The sequence below is a fragment of the Bubalus kerabau genome, chromosome 4 (genome assembly GCF_029407905.1).
Source record: "Bubalus kerabau isolate K-KA32 ecotype Philippines breed swamp buffalo chromosome 4, PCC_UOA_SB_1v2, whole genome shotgun sequence".
NCBI classification, from domain to species: Eukaryota; Metazoa; Chordata; class Mammalia; order Artiodactyla; family Bovidae; genus Bubalus; species Bubalus kerabau.
In genome coordinates this window covers 56,557,274-56,571,357 of record NC_073627.1, presented here as the reverse complement: position 1 = coordinate 56,571,357, position 14,084 = coordinate 56,557,274, and the positions used below count along the sequence as shown (strand labels likewise).

The window sequence follows — 14,084 nt, the reverse complement described above, 5'->3', positions numbered from 1 at the left end:
GGCGCTGCCCACCAGCGGCCCCTCTGCCTGTTTCAGGGGCCTCCCGAGGCAGGCAGACGGTCTCACTAGCCCCGGAGACCGTCCGCGGCCGAGGCGGGCGAAGCGGCACAGAGCTCGGAGCTTCACCGACGGAAACGCGCGAGAAGCGTCCCAGAGCATCCAGCGCGGCCTGTCTCCCGAGCCCCACCGAGACGACAGCTCATCTCGCGAGAGCACGGGCAGCGCCCAGCGGCGGCGGCGGGCGGTGGCGAGCGGCGGGCGGCGGCGAAACGCTCTAGACCGCGCCCCCTCTGGCGCGGCCAGGAGCGGCGCGCACGCGCAGGGGTGGCGGGCCGGCGTGGGGGCACGAGGGCGGGGGGCGGGGCCTGCGTCGCGCCGCGGGCACGTCGCCGCGCGTCCTCGGTATTTAATGTGTCTGTGTTCCCCTGGCCCGGCCGAGCACGTGGGGGAGCGGTCAGAACGCTGCGCTGAGGGGCCGCGCGGTAGAGGCGGGGGCCGGGGGGCCGGGGGACGGCGGCGGCGGCGGCGCGAGGACTCTGCACCCTGACGGGGGCCGAGCAGCGGTGAGTGGGAGCCGCCGGTGAAACGGGGAGCACCTGCGGGGGCCCCGGGGGCGGCGCCGTCGGGGCGGCGCTGAGGCGGCCGGGCCGTCGCCGCCTGTCAAGCAGGCCCTCTCCCTCCCGCCGCCCGCGAGCTCCGCCGGGCCCCGCCTGACGCGTCTCTGGTGACCGGCCGCGGCCGCCCTCGGCAGCCTCGCGGGCCCCCGCGCGCGTCCTCGTCCCCGGGGGGCGGGAATCGCGGGCGCGGCGCTCCGTACGCCTCTCCGCGGCTTAACTTTCCGCGAGCTGCGGCTCACACCCTCCCGGGGCGCGGACGCCAATGCGTCCCACCCAAGGTCGCCCGGCCTCGCGCGCGTTTCCCTTTCAAAGGTCGCGTGCGCCCGGCCTGCGCCGGGAGAGGCGGCGGCGGCGGGCAGGGCCAGGTGCTCACAAGGGCGCGGGAGTGTCCGAAGGCCCGCGGGCGCCCTTCCCCCGCCCCCTCCGGGGTTGGAGCTGAGCTGGTCACTTCAGAGAGCTCCCCCCAACTTCTGGGCTCTCCCGTCGTGCCCCGGGTTTCGCCGCACCGAGGCTCGGCGGTGGCACACCCGAGCGGGCAGCCCAGCCCCTGGGAGCGGCACGCGGCGAACTCAGGGCACGGGGTCTCGGTCTGCGGGACCGCGAGGCTGAGCTCGGAGATCGGCTGTGCTTGGAACCCTGTTGCGGGAGGAGGGAGGTTTAGGGTCCTGGTATCGAAGGCTTGGTGTCTCTCGAGGACAAGCTCTCCCAGCCCCTTTACAGGGAGTCCGGGGAGACGGAGGCGTGCCGCCCTGGGCGCCGGCTGACCTGGCTCCCCGGGGTGGCCCGGGGGGAGCACGCTGGTTTCGGGGTCACAGGTCCCAGTGTGCGTGGGCAGGCTTTGGTCTGGATGCCTCGGGGGCGAGCTTTCACCAGCTCTCCTGTATTATGCCACTTTGGGTACGGTCGCTCCTATTTCCCACCCCTGGAGGAGGCCCAGAGAAGGACCGGAGCTGAGGGTGGCAGGTGGTGCCCAGTCGACTGGCTGGGAAAACTGCGCGTTTCGCGGTCCCCCTTTCCCGCGGAGATGACGAGGTTGGCGGGCGCCTTCTTGCCCCCTCGTCCTCCGCTAACACCAGCCGGGTGTACATAACTCCAGGTGTCAGAGGAGGCCTCTCAAGCCGTGTCGGGTGTATGGGCAGAGCCCTGAGGTTGAACTAGCTGTCTTTCCCCTGGGGAAGTACAGGCTGTCTGGTGTTTAAATGTATCTCCTATAGGTTAATCTGGGTTGCTGGACACTAGGTACAGTCATATCTTGTTGGTTGGTTTGTTCTCCAATACCCCCACCTCCTTTGTCGACATTATTGATAAAGAAATCCCATTCACAAAAAGCTGTCAATTCTGGGAATTAGTAACCTTACTTTGCTGCCACATTCTTGGAACTAAGTCCTTCCAAATAATTTTCTTTTAAATTCTAATTAGAAGTTTGAGCTCTTAGCACTGCCCATCCCCTTTGCTCTTAAAGGTACAGAGCACCTTTGAAGTGAAGAGAGGGGAGCATGACGTGCCCGTCTGTCAAATTCCTCTGTTCTTGAAGTTCAGGGGATCCCCCTGCTGATGATTTAAGACATTCTTAGCACTGGAGACAAGTGAAGTAGTCTTGGGGGAGCTTTTTTTGACTTGTGTTGAACCTTTCCTCTAACTTCTGAACTTGTTTTATGGGTTCTGGGAAGTAATTCCTGGGTGTGCATTTAGATGAAGAATGGCCTTGGGCTATAGTAGGTTCTCTGGATCCTACAGGTATGCAAATCATTGAAGCCTTGGTGCCTATCTGAATTAAATAGGCTGTATTGTCACACATATTCTCAGGCGAAGGCCCCTGAAGTCGCAGATAACTGATCCCCTCCCAGCCTGTGAGTGAGACTGGTCTACTGTCTAGCTCTTGGATTATCTGTGCTTCCGCCCAGCAGTTTCTAGGAAGTACTTGGCCACTGTAGGGTGTCGGTGAGGATGTTTGTTGAAGTGGCAGCTCAGGTGCCAAGGAGATATGTCTCCAGAATAAGGTTGCTCAGCGTAAATATTTTAAAGTAATTTATTCTACCTAGTAATGCAGATTATTCTTGGGTGTTGAACCCAGGCCAGGTCAAAATCACCGTTTGTGGGTGTAGGCTAGTTTTAAGCTTTTCAGTCTTCTTTCATCCTCAAGACAAATTGAGATAATATTTGTGGGGCGCGGCGCTGTGCCTGGCACATGTTGGGTACTCACACATTATTTTTTTTTTCCCTCCTTCTCATGAGTCTCTCAGACAGACTCTGTTTCTCTTGAATCTGTTAAGTGACTTGAATATTAATAAAAGGACTCGATTCCCCAACCTCTCACCTGGAAACTTGGTTGGAAGGAGGAAAAATTGGCTTCCTACACATTGCCAGCCAGCCTCCTGGCTCAAGCCACGTGCCTGGTGAGCTGGTGCTTTCCAGCGCATTCTCCCCAAGTGCTTCCTTCCTAATCTTCCTTGTGAGTCTTGAATGAGGGGTCTTCTCTGCAGTGTGGACTGTTGTGCTATGGTGGGGATGTTTGGGTGTGAGTTAATGCCTTCACCCTGCTATCTAGGGAGTTTATCCCCTCTGGGGAGGAGGTTGGTCCTTATGGGCCTCTTAGCCCGTTAAAATCATCTGATACTATTTGAGTTGCTAATCTGTGTGGGATATATTTTAATCCCAGACCTTCATTCCTAGGGCATGTGTTTTCATCTACATCCCTTTCTGATGTAATGCCTCACACAGATTTCACCTTTGATTATTAACATCAAGTACCGATTGTGTGTGGCATTCTCACTGAGCAAACCTCCTGGCCCTCATGCCTAATTTTAAACTTGGGCAATGCAGAACAAGGACAGTGCTCTGGGTAGGACAGAGTGGCTGGAGAAGTCACTTGTGGAGACAGAAGCTAAAATTTAGGGGGCGCCTTTTCCTTGATAGAGTTACAAGCAGGCACCTCCCTGATCCTTTAATCCTCACACTTCTGAGTACAGTTGAGGAGAGTGAAGCTGGAGGCCATTCGGGATTGTTTCAGTGGCAAATGAAAATACAAATTGAAGGATAGAGAAACTGACTAAATTTGGGTTTGAACTTACACTCAGTCCTCTGGAGGGCTTTTGTGAGAAGAACAAGGAGTCGTCAAGTCTATGGGGTTTTCACCTTTTCTGTCTGCTGCTTCCTAAGCAGATTGTTGCAGTAAAAGGAGTGTGTGTTGCCGTTCAGCATTCTGAGGACTGGCTTTCAGTCTTATGGACCTTTCAAGGTGTCCTCTTCCTCTCCTGTATGGTTCTGCTAAGTGGTCTTTGTTCTGTTCAGTTCTTGCCATCTGAATGTTTCCACAGTTCAGCTGAGTAAGTTTGCAGAAGTTGATACTAAACTTGCTGTCCCCATCTGGCAGTGCTGGTCCTCACTGAGGCCCATGCACTTGGGAACAGAGCAGGGCCCCAGGAAAGTTCTGGAAGTAAAGCTGAGCAGTGCTGAGGGCTTGTTTCATCCCTGAGGGGTTAGCTAACAGGAGTCTTGATTAGGGGTGGCAGGGTGGGGTGGAGGTTGAGGTCTCTACAGCTTTCAAGACTGAAACCTGGCTGGAGTTCTGGGCAGGTCTCAGTTTCTGCAGCTGGGGAAATAAAGTTAGTCAGCATGAAATGCATGCAGATTGTGCTTCTGGGAGCCCTGGAGTTAGTCTCCCCCTTACAGCTGCTGGGAGGTGGAGTTGCCTGCAGGGTGGGGTATGTTTGGGCCAGGGATGCCAGGATAGTACTGCTGCTGCTGCTGCTAAGTCACATCAGTCGTGTCCAACTCTGTGCGACCCCATAGACGGCAGCCCACCAGGCTCCCCCGTCCCTGGGATTCTCCAGGCAAGAACACTGGAGTGGGTTGCCATTTCCTTCTCCAGTGCATGAAAGTGAAAAGTGAAAGTGAAGTCGCTCAGTCCTGTCCAACTCTTAGCGACCCCATGGACTGCAGCCCACAAGGCTCCTCCATCCATGGGATTTTCCAGGCAAGAGTACTGGAGTGGGGTGCCATTGCCTTCTCTGAGGATAGTACTAGCCAAAGACTAAAAAAAAAAAAAAAAAAAAGTCAATCCACTGTTTTAAGTGCATTTGAAGTTCACTTAGCTCTCAGGTGCTACTGTATTAAATGTTTTTATTTCTTACTATATCTTTATTTTCCTGAATCCATCCTTAGGGGTGAGGGTGTAGAGCTGCCTGTCCTATAGATAGCTACTAGTTATGGGTGGCTAGTTAAATTTAAGCTTTTTAAAGCATTAAGGAAATTTTAAGAATTAGCTCCTTGGTGACATTAGTCACATTTCACATGCTCACATAGCTTCATGTGGCCCAAGGCTGCGGTACTGGACAGTGCAGATCAGGAACGTTTTCATCATCACAGAAGGCTCTGTTGGACAGCACTGGTCTTAGTTCTTTGCCCAACTCTAAGAGCTTCATTGTCTCGCCTTGTAAAGTATCACGTGTTTGGCCTTAGTCTTCTATATTCCACAAACCGAACATCTTTGGTGACAAGTTATTTATCAACTCTCTCCATGGCATGTTCAGAAGCAAGTTCTGGTCTGCCAGTTTGGAGGTCATTGATCAATTATGAAACAGTTTGAGAGAGGCGTGTAGCAAGGGGTCTGGGGATGGGAGAGAGAAGCGAAGGGCCGGATGCTAAGCCTTTGGAAAGCCATCTTGGCTCGAGAGACTGTTCATCATCGTAAAGGTCCTTGCTAGTTCTCCAAGGCCTGTGCTCATTGGCCTTGGTCATCATGTCAGCAGACTTGCTGTTTGGTCCTTCAGTGGCCTGGTGACTTTTGCAGGATCCCAGCGTGGGCCTTTCTAAGCCAGGTTGCGCGCACCTTACAGACGAGTATCATTTTCATTCTGTCCCGGCAGGCCGTCTGAGCGGTAGGAAGCCTGTCTTTACCGAAGGCTTTGGGGAGAGTTGGTTTCCAGTGGGGATCCCCAAGTCTTGGTGTGGGTCTGGCTCTGGGGAGCAGGCTTTATTTCCATATGCCCCTCATCTAGTCCTGGGTGTGCTTGGTTTGAACCCTGCTAGACTGGCCTTCAGCATATACTGTGAACTCTTTTCTTGGAGCCTGACAGAAGATGTATAAGGCATTTATTGAGCATCTGCTGTATACCTGATAACTTAGGAGGGTTTTTGCACATTATCCCTTTTTATTCTCTCTCATCCCTATGAGGTTAAGAATTTCTAGTTTTGTGTATGTGGAAGCCAAGGCTCTGTGAAAAGGAAGCTGATTGCAGGACACAGAGCTGGGCTGGGTCAGGCCCTCTGGGGCTCTTTATTAACTGCCCTGTTACCCCTCCATCCTCATCCAGAAAGTGAAACCAGGCTTTTAAAACGTAAATTTATTTATCCCACAAACTGAGTCAGACTGTTAGATCATTCCAGCCTCATTCAGCCCTAGGAGGGAGGTATTTGTATCTCATTTCTTTCAATGTTATTTTACGGGAAACGGGAGTTAAGGATCTTTAACGCCCTTATATTTCCAGTGTGTTTATCATCAGAATTATGCAACCGTCCAGTGCCTTCAAGCTGCACAATAATGGCAGTGACTAAGAGCAGACAGCCTCCTAAGTGAGGTAGCCCTGCCTTAGGGCCTGGAAAACTGCTCTGAAGACTCTATGGCTTAGTTCAGTCACCTGGCTGAAAAGGCTGTCGTGAAGCCACTCAGTCCTTGGCTAATAATAGTGTGGCCTGTCAGACCTTGCACAGGGTCACAGGACGGTCCCCTGGCCCTCAAGCAGGCTGCAGCCCAGAGCAGCCTGGTCCCTGTTGGAGGAGGCCGCCCCACCGCCCCCATCACTTCCCTCCAGCCTTGGCTTGGAGGACAGGTTTCCACCCCCATCCCCCGCCCTGTGGATTTCCACCCCACTCACCTCCCCCTTCCTGTCTCTCCAAAGAGAAAGGAGTGGCTTGCCCGGAGCTGCATGGGCTGGGCCTGAGAATAACCTCCTCGCTTTGTCCTTTGACTTTGGTGCGGCCTGCCCGGCCAAGCATGTGCTGTCATGCTATTTTTAGCAGGTGGTTCCTTTAGGAGGGCCAAGTGCGTGCGGCTTCAGTGTGTGGGGCAGGTCCTAGCGCCAAAGCCGCCGCCTCTCTCAATCAGGGAGGAAGAGGGAGAAAGCCCCCTAGAGACCGCCATGGGTGTGGGAGTGGCCACTCATGAGGTCCCCGGGGCTGCCACTTCTATCGGGACCTGTGGCAGGGACCCAGCCCTTTCTTCTGGGCAGGCAGACATGTGACCCAGGCAGTCCTCTGAGCGGACACTTGTAGGTCAGGACTGCCATCCTGGGGAAGGACAACCCAGCGGCTGGGTTCTGTTTCCATGGGAAGTCACCCAGCCTGAGGACCGGCCACTGAAGAACCGCAGCCTGGAAACCGGCGTCCTCTGGCTTAAGCCAGAAGAAAACCACGAGGGAAGGGGAGCTCATGCCATTCACGGGGAATTCTTCCTGGGGAGTCACTGAGGCCCAAAAGAGACGAAAAAGGGGGCTGACGGATACGTTTTGTCCCTCATTGCCCTCCTTCCTCACCCTGCTCCTCCCTCGCTCCTTCTTTCCTCTGACTCGGAGCTGCCGGCTCCAGCCCCTCTCCCTGTTTCTGATTAAGGAAGCTTCGAGCCATATAAGGTCCTCTGTTGCCTATGGTTTATGTTGGCTGGAGACAAGATTGTTTTCGCAAAGTCTGATTGAAAGAAGTGGCAAGGGCTTCTGTGGGGCTGCGTATATGTGTGTGTCTGTCTGTGCCTGTGTCTGTCTGTCCGTTGCTGCCCTCTGTCCCCAACCCCCCTCTGTGGAGGGGGCCTGGGCCCCCTTATTCTGACAGATTCGTTTGAAGGTGTGAAGGGCTGAGGGTAAGAGCTTAGTTCCAGTTCCCCAAGGGTAATAAGGGGTGTGCCCCCGGGGCTTCCTGGCAGATGAATTTGCTGAGGGAACCTCTTGTCACAGCGTCCCTGCTGTGCTACCAGCCGCAGGGGCGCTCTGTCCTGGAATGGATTCTGCAGTCAGCTTCTGTTTATTAAGAACCTGCAGTCCTGTGGCTCTTGGGGCGCCCTCTCTGGAGGGAGTTGGGTGAGCTTTAGCTCGGCGTCTGCCCAGCGGTGCTGGGAATGGCTCCTCGGGCAGCAGCCCTTAGTCCTGCCCTGCCCTCTGCTTCTGGCCGGCTCTTGAGTCAGCCAGGCTTGTGACTGCCGCAGGACTCTGGCCTGGCTTCTCCCTGCTGGAACTTCTCCCCCTCCTTTCCCATCCTCTTAGGTCTTGGCAGAGCTGCTCCTTGCTGTTCACGCTGCTGCCACCTCTGCAGAGACCTTCACTGACCATGCTGTTTAGAGCTAAAGCTCCCCCTCTCCCGGGCGGGCTTCACCTGGCTTTCCTCGGCCCGGGCTCCTCGTTTAAACTACACAACACTTTCTCAGCTCTCCCAGCTGGTACCATTCAGGATGCCGTTCAGTTCAGTCACTCAGTCATGTCCGACTCTTTGGGACCCCATGGACTGCAGCACGCCAGGCCTCCCTGTCCATCACCAACTCCCTGAGTCCACCCAAACCCATATCCATTGAGTCGGTGATGCCATCCAACCATCTCATCCTCTGTCATCCCCTTCTCCTCCTGCCCTCAATCTGTCCCAGCATTGGGGTCTTTTCCAGTGAGTCAGCTCTTCACATCAGGTGGCCAAAGGATTGCAGTTTCAGCATAGTTCTTCCAATGAATGTTCAGACTGATTTCCTTTAGGATAGACTGGTTGGATCTCCTTGCAGTCCAAGGGACTCTCAAGAGTCTTCTCTGACACCACAGTTCAAAAGCATCAATTCTTTGGCGCTCAGCTTTCTTCACAGTCCAACTCTCACATCCATACATGACCACTGGAAAAACCATAGCCTTGACTAGATGGACCTTTGTTGGCAAAGTAATGTCTCTGCTTTTTAATATGCTGTCTAGGTTGGTCATAACTTTCCTTCCAGGGAGTAAGCGTCTTTTAATTTTGTGGCTGCAGTCACCATCTGCAGTGATTTTGGAGCCCCCAAAATAAAGTCTGACACTGTTTCCCCTGTTTCCCGATCCATTCCCCATGAAGTGGTGGGACTGGATGCCATGATCTTCGTTTTCTGAATGTTGAGCTTTAAGCCAACTTTTCCACTCTGCTCTTTCACTTTCATCAAGAGGCTTTTTAGTTCCTCTTCACTTTCTGCCATAAGGGTGGTGTCATCTGCGTATCTTATATTTCTCCCGGCAATCCTGATTCCAGCTTGTGCTTCTTCCAGCCCAGCGTTTCTCATGATGTGCTCTGCGTGTAAGTTACATAAGCAGGGTGACAATAAGGATGCACAGGAGTGTGGTTAATCCATTGCACGGTGGGATGCCCAGGGCTCAGTCCTCTGTTGAGAGGCTGCGGGTTTCTTACAGAGGTTCCCACATCTCTGCAGTGTTATCTTATTACCTGAAATGTGACTCCCTACCCCTCCCTCTATCTTTGCTTCCTGAGGGCTCCCCCATCTGCAGTGGAACCTGGCTCTCTGTGGGTCTTTAGTCTTTATTAAACTGCTGGCTCTGAGGGGTTCTGCTGCCTGAGGCTAGCTTGCCCTCAGTAAGCCTGTTCTCCTTCTGATTGTTGCTGTGTGTCAGGAGGCAGTTGGGGGTTTCTTGAAGCAAGACTGCTATCAGTATTTGAAAATAAAGCAGTGTAAGTTTGTACATAGATGGATTAGCACTGATACATATTAATCATATAGGTAAAAGTTGTATGGTAATAGAACATCCACTGTAGTTAATACTTAGGAGCATGTTAATTTATCATAGGGTTGCTTGTAGAAGGATTTGACTTGACTCTGCTAAGGTTTGAAAGAACAGCCCTTTGCCCAGAGTGTTCGCCCACCTGTCCTGACCCCTTCTGGAGGGGGCTGGCCTCCCTCCCAAGTACTTCTGCAGGGCAGCCTCTGGGTCTCCTGGGGGGTCGGGTCCAGACCTCCGCAGATCGAAACCCGTGCACATTCATGGCCCTGTAGGCTCTGTCCTTGGGTTCTGCGTCCATGGGTAAGGAGGGCCGGATCTGTTTCTAAGCAGTGTACTACTTTATTTTTTTCCTTCCTTCCTTTTAAAAAGTGCTGTCTGTTTTGTTTTTCTACTCTGGAAGATACGGACTTGGCCCATTCCTCTCCATTTTCCCCCTCATCGTCTCAGTAGAGGGGCAGCTCAGCATTTGGTCACGTTACAGGGTTGTGGTATTTATATTGCCATGGCTGCAGAGTTCTAGCTTCTCCGAGTTTCCTCTCTGGTCTTCTCCCTTCCTCCTCTTCCCCTAGTTGATTTCCTGTGTTTCTTTAGCTTGGTGTTCTTTGAATCTCTTTCCAGCCTCTGGCTCTCCCCTGGGCCTTGGCCACTGCAGTCCACTGGTGGGAAGCTCCTCTCATGCTCACCGCGTGCTCAGCATCCCCGGGCCCCTGCGTCCTGGAACCTCCTCCTCCCCTTCTCTGGTGTTGTTTCCTTCCTCTCCTTTCTGGTTTTACTCCCTTGTCTTGGTGAGGACGTGTGCAAAGGTGGGCAGCCAACCAGAAGCAAGCTGCTCTGAGCACAAGGACAAGCCCCTTTGAAGGCAGGAGTTGGGGCTGTGTGGCTGAAGGCAAAGGGTTGGTGGAAAGACGGCAGAGAAAGCCAGGCCCTCAGATCCCTTCTATCAATACCACGCCCGCAAAAGACGGCTTTACTCTCGGAGTAGTTGGAATGAGAGCGGATCCAGATTTGGGTACCAGGTAGTGGCGGGAGCGAAAGTCTGCGTGCTGAACGGGCACCCTGCCCCGCTTGACTGGCTCAGTGCTGCTGTTCATGCTCCTGTCTTCTCTTACCCTGGGACAGTTCAATTTGGGACATCTGGTGGCCAGATCCCCCCCCACCACAACCAGAACCCTTGATTCCCTCTTGGGCTGAACCTGTCACTTGGTCAGTGGCAGTACCGGGCCAACTGAGGAAGAGGTCACTGGGGGATTTTCCCCCAAAGAAACCGACAGGCTTGGAAGAAGGCCGTGTTTCTGTCTGGTTCGTGTCTGTGCCCCGCTGAACTTTGTACCTTGTTGGCACCAATGAATTTTTTGTTGAGTAGAAATTAGCTTATGCGTTAGGTCATTTCTGAGTTAGTCCTGTTGCACTGGCTGCCACTGGGGAAGTCGTGTCGTATTCCCTCTTTGCGTCTTTTGCCTCTCCTCAGCATCTTTTCTGACTCCTTTTGAAGGCATGTGCCGTCCTTAACAGCTTTCAGGTGAGCTTGCTGTCCAAGCACACCTTCATATCTTTGGGGCAGTCTTGTGTTCTCTGGTCGTGGGTGGGAACTCCGTGTGCCTGGGAGCACTACCCTGGCACCTGATCTGTCACCGTTCTCAGAGACCTGTCAGAATTCACTGGTAAAGCAAGAAGGTTGCCAGAAGCCAGGGATCAGGGGCAGGATGGATGTGACATCGTCGTTCAGGGATGCAGTGGGAAGGTTTTTGTAGGAGATGCTGATTTTATCACCTGAAGTTGAGTGAGGCTAGATGGTTGTGGGTTTAGTCGGAGGAGTCAGGGGATTTGGGGCGTTCCTTGCACGGGTTTATGGTTTCTGAAGTTTTGCAAACTGGAAGTTTAATTTTGAATTGAGCTGGAGGAGGAGGAGGAGGTCTTGATTTGAGACCATGTCCAGATGGGATGTTTTGCTTCTGACTTCTTACCTGGAGCTCTGGTACTGGACCCCAAGTTTCTGCTTCAGCAGGAGAAGCCTTCCCTGAGCAGATCTCTCACCCAGACATTACTGGGAGAAGGCTCCAGTCTCCTGGAGGGCAGCCGGGAAGTGCCCTGTGACTTGTGGGACCGCGGGTCCCACCAGGGTGGGCAGTGTGGCGGGGCTGGCTGCGCTGGCTGCCCTGCTGCTGCGCTGGGCCGTCACAATGGAGGGTGTGGAGGCAGCCCTCTCTGTGAGCTAGTGTGGAATCTCTAGGGTGCTCACACGAGTCACAGCCCAGCCAGGCCCCCTAAGGATGAAGGTAACAACCCTGTGAACACGGGCTGGGTGAGACCAACCGCCTGAGGATGGCCGCGGCAGTCTAATTCCGGGGCCTCAGTCATGCTGCTGAGGGTCTGCGGCCCAGCGCACCATCGTCCCCCACCCTCAGGGGCAGGACCACACTCTGCCCGGCAAGGTAGGCACTGGCCATCGCGCCATTGATCCGGCTCTTGTGTCTCCTTCGGGTGCTTGAGGATGCCCTCTAGCACCGCGTCTGTGCTCGGGACTCTAGGCCGCCACTTGCTGCACGTGGCTGTTTGGGTTTAAGCTGATATTAGATTTAAGGTTCAGTTCCTCTGTCGCCCCGGTCCCGTTTCCAGTGCTCAGGAGCCCCTTGTGACTAAGTGGCCTCCAGTCCTAGCCTTCAGTTGCCCCTCGGGGATGGCCCAGGCCTTTGCATCTTGCGACCTGCTCTGCTTTGGCTGAATCTCAGCTGCCACAACTTCTCCCTGCCGTACTCGTCCTCACGGCAGAGGTCACACTCCTTTGTCCTCCCCCACCAGCTTTTTGGCTCTGGCTCCCGACTCTTTCTTCCCCTCTCTGCTGCCCCCTTCACTCCCCAGTGTGTCTTGGTTTAGAAGCTCAGTTTCTGTTGTTAGCCCCATTACAACCTAAGGAGATCCTGGCCTTCTTTGAGACAGCCTCCTGGGGTGAGTTCTCTTTGCCACATCTGAAGGTGGGCTCAGCTTGGTGCAGTTCTGTGTGTGAGAGACACCCAGAGTCTTCCATTGGCATTGTGAGCTTCTGGTGACAGGAAGTTTTTATTTGCATGGTTTAAATGTATGTGCATAACCTCAGCCTGGTGAGGAATTGGGTAAATGCGTCCTGTACAGATCCAGAGACACCCTGGTAGTCCTATACACACACCTCTGTGTGTGACCTTCCTCCGGGGTGGAGGGTGGTGAGGGGGGCGGGCCGGTGGGGGTGATGTTGGCCCAGCCAGAAGCCTGCTGTTCTCTGAAGGCGGTGGCATCAAGTGCTGGGTCATGTAGCTATTTCCTGTCCTTGGAAGGGACCCCTTAAGAGGAGAAGCTCCTTAGCAAGAGTTTGATGTGCTGGACACGCAGAGATGGGGTGTCTTGCGCCCCCTGTTGGTGAACACCCCGGGACCGTAACACATCATGCTGGAATAATGGAAGAAACATTCCAATTTCCACTTGGAGAGTGTATGACAGTCCATTCAGAACACAGGAGTGGATCCAGGCCCAAGCCCACACTGGACTTGAGAGTCTCTTGGTGTTCGCTCGGCTCTTGTGTTATGATCAGTTCCCCCGCCCACCCCGTCATAAATCACATGCCACTCTTTTTCTAACAATAACCGCAGCCAAATTGACTTAGTTACTGGGACCAACACTTGTTTTCTTGTTTAATAAATCTCCTGGAAATTTGCTTTCTTAATTAGCAGAAGGCTCTAGACTGCAGTGACTGAACTGGTCATCAGGCTTGGGGGTGAGACCAGTATTTCTCCAGGGGTAAGCTCTTCTGTGGAGAAGGAAATGGCAACCCACTCCAGTATTCTTGTCTAGAGAATCCTGTGGGCGGAGGAGTCTGGTGGGCTGCTGTCCATAAGGTCGCACAGAGTCAGACACGACTGAAGAGACTTAGCATGCATGCATGCATTAGAGAAGGAAATGACAACCCACTCCGGTATCCTTGCCTGGAGAATCCCAGGGACAGAGGAGCCTGGTGGGCTGCCAGCTATGGGGTCGCATGGGGTCGGACACCACTGAAGCGACTTAGCAGCAGCAGCAAGCTCTTCTGAGAAGCTGCAGCTACCTCTGGGAGAAGGAAGAACTCTCTTTAAATCCTGGGGCTGCTGCTGCTAAGTCTCTTCAGTCGTGTCTGACTCGGCGCGACCCCATAGACGTCAGCCCACCAGGCTCCGCCTTCCCTGGGATTCTCCAGGCAAGAACACTGGAGTGGGTTGCCATTTCCTTCTCCAACGCATGAAAGTGAAAAGTGAAAGTGAAGGTGCTCAGTTGTGTCCGACCCCATGGACCGCAGCCTACCAGGCTCCTCCATCCACAGGATTGTCCAGGCAAGAGTACTGGAGTGGGGTGCCATTGCCTTCTCCGTAGATCCTGGGGAGTCCAGGTGAATGCTGCAGTCTTGTGGGGCTGTGGCACGTGCCAGCCTTGGGCTCTGTGTGACCGCTGGGAAGCCAGCCAGCCTGCATCTATTCCCCAGCAAATGGACCTGCTAAAAATAAACAGGCAGCTATTCAGTTCCACCAGATTCAAAATAGCCAGGCCGTCCTACCCCCCAGTGTTAAGGTCCCTTCTGCATTCTTCTGCGAGAACGGGAGGCAGTGTCCTTGGCCTCCCGGGTAGTAGGCCCTAGGGGAGGAACCTGCCTTCCCAGCGAGTGAGTGTGAAGGCTGCTAGACCTACAGTGCTAAATGCCACTTGTATCTTCAAAGGTTCAGGTTAAAACAACAAGTCA

At 54.1% G+C, this 14,084-nt stretch overlaps 1 protein-coding gene across 1 annotated transcript in view; it reads left to right on the top strand.

Annotated features, from left to right (window-relative positions):
• Window positions 1-432: 432 nt before the first annotated feature.
• The window catches only part of AKAP1 (A-kinase anchoring protein 1), a 36,398-nt gene continuing 22,746 nt past the window's right edge, over window positions 433-14,084 (top strand). Inside the window, exon 1 of the mRNA XM_055577554.1 lies at window positions 433-563. The gene's annotated coding sequence lies outside the window, so the exon portion shown is untranslated. The remainder of the gene's footprint in view (window positions 564-14,084) is intronic.